Source organism: Pipistrellus kuhlii, unplaced genomic scaffold (assembly GCF_014108245.1).
Source record: "Pipistrellus kuhlii isolate mPipKuh1 unplaced genomic scaffold, mPipKuh1.p scaffold_m20_p_3, whole genome shotgun sequence".
NCBI classification, from domain to species: domain Eukaryota; kingdom Metazoa; phylum Chordata; class Mammalia; order Chiroptera; family Vespertilionidae; genus Pipistrellus; species Pipistrellus kuhlii.
Window position 1 is genome coordinate 170,749,212 of NW_023425529.1, and position 7,852 is coordinate 170,757,063.

The window sequence follows — 7,852 nt, forward strand, 5'->3', positions numbered from 1 at the left end:
AAATGGTCCAGGAAGTCAGAGGAGAAATGGTACTTGAACCAGCCCTTTAAGAAAAGTTGGTTTTGGCCGAAACCGGTTTGGCTCAGTGTAGAGCGTCAGTCTGTGGACTGAAAGGTCCCGGGTTCGATTCCGGTCAAGGGCATGTACGTTGGCTGTGGGTGCGTCCCCGGTAGGGGATGTGCAGGAGACAGCTGGTCGATGTTTCTCTCTCATCGACGTTTCTCTCTCTCTCTCTCTCTCTCTCTCTCTCTCTCTCTCTCTCTCTCTCTCTCTCTCTCTCTCTCTCTCTCTCCTTCTCTGTAAAAAATCAACAAAATATATTTAAAAAAAAAAAAAAAGAAAGAAAGAAAAGTTGGTTTTGGCCAAAACCAGTTTGGCTCAGCGGATAGAGCATCAGCCTGCAGACTGAAAGGTCCCGGGTTCGATTCCGGTCAAGGGCATGTACCTTGGTTGTGGGCACATCCCCAGGAGGGGGTGTGCAAGAGGCAGCTGATCTATGATTCTCTCTCATCGATGTTTCTAACTCTCTATCCCTCTCCCTTCCTCTCTGTAAAAAATCAATAAAATATATTTATTAAAAAAAAAAAAAAAAGAAAAGTTGTTTCTGGGTAACCAGACCAAACAAGGGTGGGAAAAGGAGAAAAAAAAAAACAGAAGGTAGAGAAAGTTTTTCTCATTTTCAAAAAAATTTAAAATCCTGAAAATGTACAAAAGTTATTGTTAAATGAAAATAGTGAAAAAAAGGGAAAAGGAAATAAAATCAGGGTTCCTGGTTCCCAGTCCTAGGTAGGATTATCCCTGGACCTGTGATTTCTTTAGGAATGTTTCATCTTCTGCAAGTTTCCTTGATCTCTTCCTCTGAAGATTCCATATTTCCTGCTACCCCTGACTTTTTATAAGATTACTAGAGGCCTGATGCATGAAGATTCATGCAAGAATGGGCCTTCTTTTCCCTGACTGCCAGAACCCACTTTGCTCTGGCTCAGAGCTGCTTTTCTGCCTTCCCATGCTGCCCAGAGGCCCAGAGCAACTGGGACTGTGCAGAACACCAAGTGTCCTGCCCCTGGCTACTTGGTGCCTATGTATGCAAATTAACCCACCATCTTTTTTTGGGTTAATTCGCATACTCACTCCTGATTAGCTGGTGGGCATCGTGAAAGTATGGTCAATTTGAATATTTCTTTTTTATTAGTGTAGATGTAGCATACAAAATACATGTTAATTCATATCACTTATCAACATCTATTATGTGCCTTTCATAAACACATAATAATCTTCATAAGACTCAGTGAATTTTTTAATATGATCTCCAAAGTCACCTACTAAGGGGCCAAGCCAGTACTCAGACCCAGGCATGTGCTCCTTTGCACCACACTATATTCCTTCCCATTAAAACAGAAGGCACTACGTGTGCACATATGTGTGCGCATGTGTGTGCCTGTGTGTAGACATTTGAGCATTTGCTGGCACATGTGAACATGGATCTTCATATTCACATGCTTTGGTGTGGGCAGTACAGTGGAAAAATGCCTCCAGTTGATCACATAATTCTTCCCACTTGGTAAATGTCAGTGAATTTGTCCATAGTTCTTAATGCTGTTGATTGACTACAAGTCAGTTGCTGACTCTGAAAAATACATGGACGTGTGAGAGTAATTTCCTTGTTAGTTTATTTCAAAGCAACTGATGATTGTGCATCATGGTCACATTCAGAGGATAATGAGCCTAAGTGTCTAGGCAAAGGCAGTGGATGGCAGGGAGCCTGCTTGGAAGGCAGGGAGAATTGTTAAGCCTCAGGTGTCTCATCAGAGATAAGTGAATACCCCAATTCTATATGTGTCAGTGGTTCAATCTCCCTAGCGAGAGCAATTTAGCAACAGCCAAGTAATTCTTGCCATTACAGAGCTGCCCTGTGATCATACTTGGACCTTTAATATGAACCCAAGATCAGATAGGAGAAAACCTGAAAGTCATACTTAATATACTCTTTTATTCCCCATCACCCTCACCAAGATCTCGGTACACAAGGATGTCTGTTCATAGACACATGCATATACAAACAATGTTCCATAGATTTCTTCATTGCACCAAGACCTCACAAGGTCATTAAAATTATGATTCATATTCCCCAGATCTTATCATATATTGCCTGGCTTCTAATTAGGACTTACTGAAAATTTGTAGAGGAAAGAAAACAAAAGGGGGGGGATTATAGATTTTGAGAGAAAAAATTTAGAACCCAGTGCCTGAGCCAAACCCCAATCCCCAGCAGGTGTCAGGGATAGCTCCTCTCCAGTAGGAAAGGGTTAGTTAAAATTTGGAGCAGTGGCTGAGATCAATATTGTAGTGGACACCAACGTTCCCAGTTCTGCTCCCTGGGTGCACAGCAGGGTTCTGCCTCCTCACTAGAATCGAAGCTGTGCTGGCCAGGGCCTTGGTTTGGTTCATGAAAGCAATGTGAACATAACAGATGTGTGATTTCCAAAATGAAGTTTAAAAATGCTAGTGCATTGTTTCACATAGTTTTCCCTTTGTCATGGTGACTGGTGATGTTCCAGGTGGTACAAACCTCTGTGGTTTTCATTTCTGAATGAGAAAGATGTGAAGCAGAACTCCAGAAACCTGAAATGAGTTTTAATGAGAACAGAAAAGACTTGTTTATTAAACTTCTCAGCTTTAAGGGTTGTTTGTTATTTGACTATAGCCTACTCTATCCTGAGAGATAAAGTCAGAATATAGATTCATCCTGTCCAGAAAAGGAGAGGACAGTGAATGAGGGGAAGCCCAACATGCCAGAATTTATTCCTGGGGACACCAGAAGGCTCACTTTCTTGGCAGCAACAAACTGTAACCTGGTCACTAGGCACAGGCCTTATTCTATTGTATGTTCCTGGATCTGGGTTGAGCAGGACCTGTGGGAAAGGTACCCCAGCTTACTGCTCTGCTCCTTGCCCCTGGCTAAGTGGGGTATGAAACTAGAGAAGAATTATACTCTATAGGTATGGAGAAAACATAGATTCACTCATCAGAATTTTGGGAAAGCAATAAAAAAATAAGGTGATGGCTGATATTTTTCCTTTCCTGAACTCAGTCACCCATCTGTTCTTAAGGTTTATTCTGACTCAGAAGTTGTTCTTTTCCACCTTTAGTTCCAATTTTCCATCTAGACCACATCTCACTCCTGCCACTGGGGCTTTGTTGCAGGTCAGTATTTGCCTGTCTGCTGTCTTCCTTAGGCCAATGCCTTCCAAAGACCAGAAGGAAGCTCCCTGTCCTCTCTTGCTTCAAAGATGACCTTTGTGGAACAGAGATCATGAAAATCAATGAACCCACTGAAGAATCAAAGGTTTCACCCCAGCTCTGTTTACCATTTCCCACGCTCATAGTGAAATCTCACCCCCCACAGAGGTATCTCTCTCCTTTGTGACTACCATCTCTCTTCCACATCATATTTCCTCATTGTTGCAATATTAGAATTATGTATACAAAATACCAGCCCTTCCCAGCTAATGGTAAAGAAGGGCATTCTCTTCCAAGCCCAAGAAAGAAGTTATGGGTAGGGTACCAAAGTATAATTTCAGAGATTGGCTCTCCCAGAATCCTTTCGATTTTCCCACTGCACAATTAATGAGCTTCAAAATCAGTTTTAATCCAGAAACCACGACCATAATAGGTTTGTTTTATTATTTAATTTTTCTAAGTTTCCCAGCTCAAAACTTCCATCTTCACTTAAATCATAGCATGGCTCAGTAGTTAAGCATCAACATATGAAACAGGAGGTCATAGTTTGATTCCCGGTCAGGGCATATGCCTGGGTTGTAGGCTCGATCCCCGGTGTAGGGCATGCAAGAGGCAGCCAATTGATGGTACTCTCTCATTACTGATGTTTCTTTCTCTTCCTCTCTCTCTCTCTCTCTCTCTCTCTCTCTCTCTCTCTCTCTCTCTCTCTCTCTCTCTCTCTCTCTCTCTCTCTCTCCCTTCCTGTCAGAAATTTTTAAAAAATCGTAGACCTTATGATCTTGAGTACTAAATTGTATGACCTCTTCCAGTGCCAACCCCATCAGAATAACTGCCTTTTGATAGCAGCAAGGATAACTTTAGGCTTGAGAGGTTCTCTCAAGCATAATTTTGAAAGTTCACTTTTCTTGTAGTTTTTGCTATCATTATACAGAAAAAGACAAGTTGCTCTTTAGATTTCAGTCTCCACATGGTGAAAGCCAATGACTTCCCAACTTTGAGGTATGTCAGTCAGGGGTCACTTAGTAATCCAACTTAACAAGATTGCTTCCCGCATTGTGTGAGCTGTTTAATTCTGCTTTTAGCCCTGTTCTGCTGCTGCCTGATTGGCAGATACAATGGTTTCAAGGTTACTACTGAAGGTCTGTATGCACCCATGTGCAGCTTGTTTTCTGAAAAATCTCCTTCTACCAGAACATGGTATAGGTCTTTATTTTACCCAAGCAAATATGAAAAACACATATATCTATGTTGTTTCTTTTTAATTTGCATCAAATGTTTTATATATCCCATACTGCTATTAGTTATTTATCTCTATCTTTTTCTGGTTCTTTTCTATAGTTCTACTTTGAATGTTGGAGTTTTCCGAAGTTATATTTATGTTTACATTTCTCTGTCCCTTGACACATGCTCTGTAAGTTTCCATAAATACCCGTTTCTTCAAGTGCCACAATATCTGGTGACTAGAAATCATGATCTTCCAGTGGATATCTCTCCTGAGCTGTAGAGCAGTACTAATCTTTGTACCTGGATGCTGCATTTTATTGTGTCCCAACTAAACCCCAGACTCACCAAGTGCAGTGTACTTAACACCTTTGCACACTGCCCCACCACTCTGCACGCCAACATCTAAGATCTCCTCCATCACTGCTGTCACCTTCGGATCTACCTGCTTCTCCTGTTCCTCCTCTGGTGGTGTATATCACTCATGGTCACCAGTAACTATTGTCTTATAGCTTTATATACATAAGAGATCACACTTGCCTATCCATTAAGGATGTGTTATGAGTCTGGCCCCTAATGACTTATGAGCAGAATAATATGTGTCCATCACCTCCATGCAAACACCTTCAAGTGCTGGTGCATAATTCTGCATGTTCTGTCCCTCTGACTTAGCACATACAGGGAAATGTTGAAGTAGTGGCATCATAGTAACCTCACTCAACTTGGGTCCCTGAATGACTATGAGGCACAAACACCCAGCCAAACTGTCTGAACAAGAAACAGACATTTGCCATTGTAAGCCTCTGTGATTTGGGGCTTGTCTGCTAGCATTTCATGATCCATTCTTCTCTGACTGGTATACCTTTTTCTGCTTAATGAGATCCACTCAGCTAAGCAATCAAGCATCACCAATGCTTTCCTTTCCTTGATTTTTTTTATATCCATTTAGTCAATAACCCTAATAGTTCTCCCCTTAAATATCCCTTAAATTGGTTTTCTCCTTTCCATCCTAACTGCCATTATTCCTTTTGTAATTACTCACATTTTTACAAACTTCCTAAATGGGTTTCCTGTGTCATGTAGCTCCACCTCTACACAAATACTCTTGGGTATCTGCTGGAGTGTTTCACAGTAAAAATGTGATCTTTTTCTTGTTGTGAATTCCTAGAAAATCTTTACTTAGGTTTTGTTTTGTTTTGTTTTGTTTTTGTTTTGTTTTTTAGTAAGGCTTTGAGAATAGCAGCTTTATTTTATGAACAGGACATGGTGAACTTAAAAATCAAACATCTAAAAATAGATCTCAAAGACAAGAATTTCCATTTAAGGAGGGTAGCTCTTTCCCTAACAATATTTTTTCTGAGGTTGAACCAGCCATCCCTGGTATCAGTTCTGTCCAGAGAGATGAGGGTGGGAGGAGACACAAAATGGAAAGAAGGTACCAGCAGGTGACAGAACAGAAGGCTACATGCTTCCCTCACTCTTTCAGTATCTAGAATTTATGACAACCTATTTTCCAGAGTAACTCTAAAAACTGGTCCCTAGGCCCAACCAGATGCTCATTCCCTCTATTTTTCTCATCACTCTTCCACCCCTGTAGTTAACCGCTCACTGTGAAAGCAGCAAGCCAAGGCTATTATCCCTGATTTTTTAGAAAAAGAAAAACGTTTTTTAAAAAATGAGACAGAGAATGACCATTTAACTAGACCAATTCTGCACATTTGTAGCCCAGCAGGATTGCTTCCCGGGGGTTCTGGTTAGCTGCTAATTCCTCCTTATAGGGGGACTGACTATTGCTGCTTGTCTTTCGCTTGTGGTGAGGACCTGTGAGTTCGAAGAAAAATACTGCCAGGGAAAAATATTACTAAGCACTATTTTATTAGTTACTTTTTTATTTCTATGAGAGTTTCTTTACAGAGTCCCATGTTTTATAGTAATGTAGAATATGCCAAACAGGAATATAAGTGGTGGTTGTACATTCTACTAGCTGCAAAGACCCCAGGGTCTCACCTGGAGCTGTATTTAAACCAAGAGGATAATTTCTAATTTCCGGTCCCCTATGGGACCTACTGACTATTATTTCCACCTTAGATATAAATAACCAAGAACAGGCAAAAGAAAAAGAATTTAGTGCTGTGTCAGTCTCTAATAAAGACTCCAAAAATTGCTAAGATTGCTGATATTATAGTTTCCTAAGGGAATTTTTAGATAAAAATCAAACAATGTTAATAATTAGTTGATTATTGTTTTAAAGCAAATTCTCCAAAGATGTAAATGCACTCAGATGCCTTAGAATTGCTTTTTCACCCCTATAGTCTAATTAGTGGTTCGTAGGTTGATGCTCAATCACTGAGCTGCACTGGCTGGTCTACAGTTTAATTTTTGAATACTTATTTAACCACTTAAAATTTTAAAAAACTGGTAACAGTAGAAATTATATAGATAGATTTTTTTTCAGAATTAGTATTATCAAGGGCATAGATTTAAAACACAGAAGTCCCCTCTTCCTGTAAGCAGCCTGAGGTGACATCTGAAAATGGTTTGCTATTCACTTGACCCAATAAACTCCTCAAAATCACACAAATCAAGAGGTTCAAATATTTGTGTCCACTGTAAGGACACTTATGAAATTGTCCAGGCCATAAAGAGTGTGTATATCTGGACAGTCCCGAGTATCTGAATGGCATCACTTTATAGAAGCACTGTGTCCCATTCCGCCTTTACAATGTGGAGTTGGTAGGTGTGCCCAGGAGAAGCAGTGGGACTGGACACAGGGTCAGTGGCCCAAAAATAAGGTGGAAAATGTTGCCACCCATGCTAGCAATGCAGAGAGTGATTCTGAACTTAAGGGTGTAGAGACAGATTCTCTGACCATTGAGCACACCCAGGTGAACAGAGCTTCCAAGGTGCAGCGCAGAACCCACAGAGCTCATGGGTGGTTGAGCCCATACCTGAGCTCCCCCTGCCACGTGGGAAGGATCCTTATTGAAAAAGAGCAGCTTGTTCCTAAAGCAGAAAAGGAAGCTGCACAGAATGAAAGAATATCCCAGGAGAAACTGAAGAAACAAAAACGTATGGCCTGGGAGTAAATTCAGCATAAAATAAATATCAGGAAGAGTAAACATTCAAATAAAATAAAAGAAAACCTAGAATTCCCCACTGAAAATTTCCTTAAAGGAAAGATTTTGTTTTCTCCCTAGTTGCTTTTCCCTCAGTGCCTCTCTGCCTTCCCAACCAGTCCTCCCACAGAACCTATATCCTGGGAAGGGAGGAGATAATTGGGGAAAGAGCCACAGGGGTGGGGTGGGGACAAGATATAGAGAGAAAATTTAAAATATTAACAGTAAATCCACCAGGGGAAAAAAAAAACCTCTAGAAAGTCCTCCTCAGATCC

At 40.8% G+C, this 7,852-nt stretch overlaps 1 pseudogene; it reads left to right on the forward strand.

Annotated features, from left to right (window-relative positions):
* The first annotated feature begins 6,994 nt into the window (after positions 1-6,994).
* On the forward strand, positions 6,995-7,570 carry LOC118730099 (annotated as a pseudogene).
* The last annotated feature ends 282 nt before the right edge of the window (positions 7,571-7,852 follow it).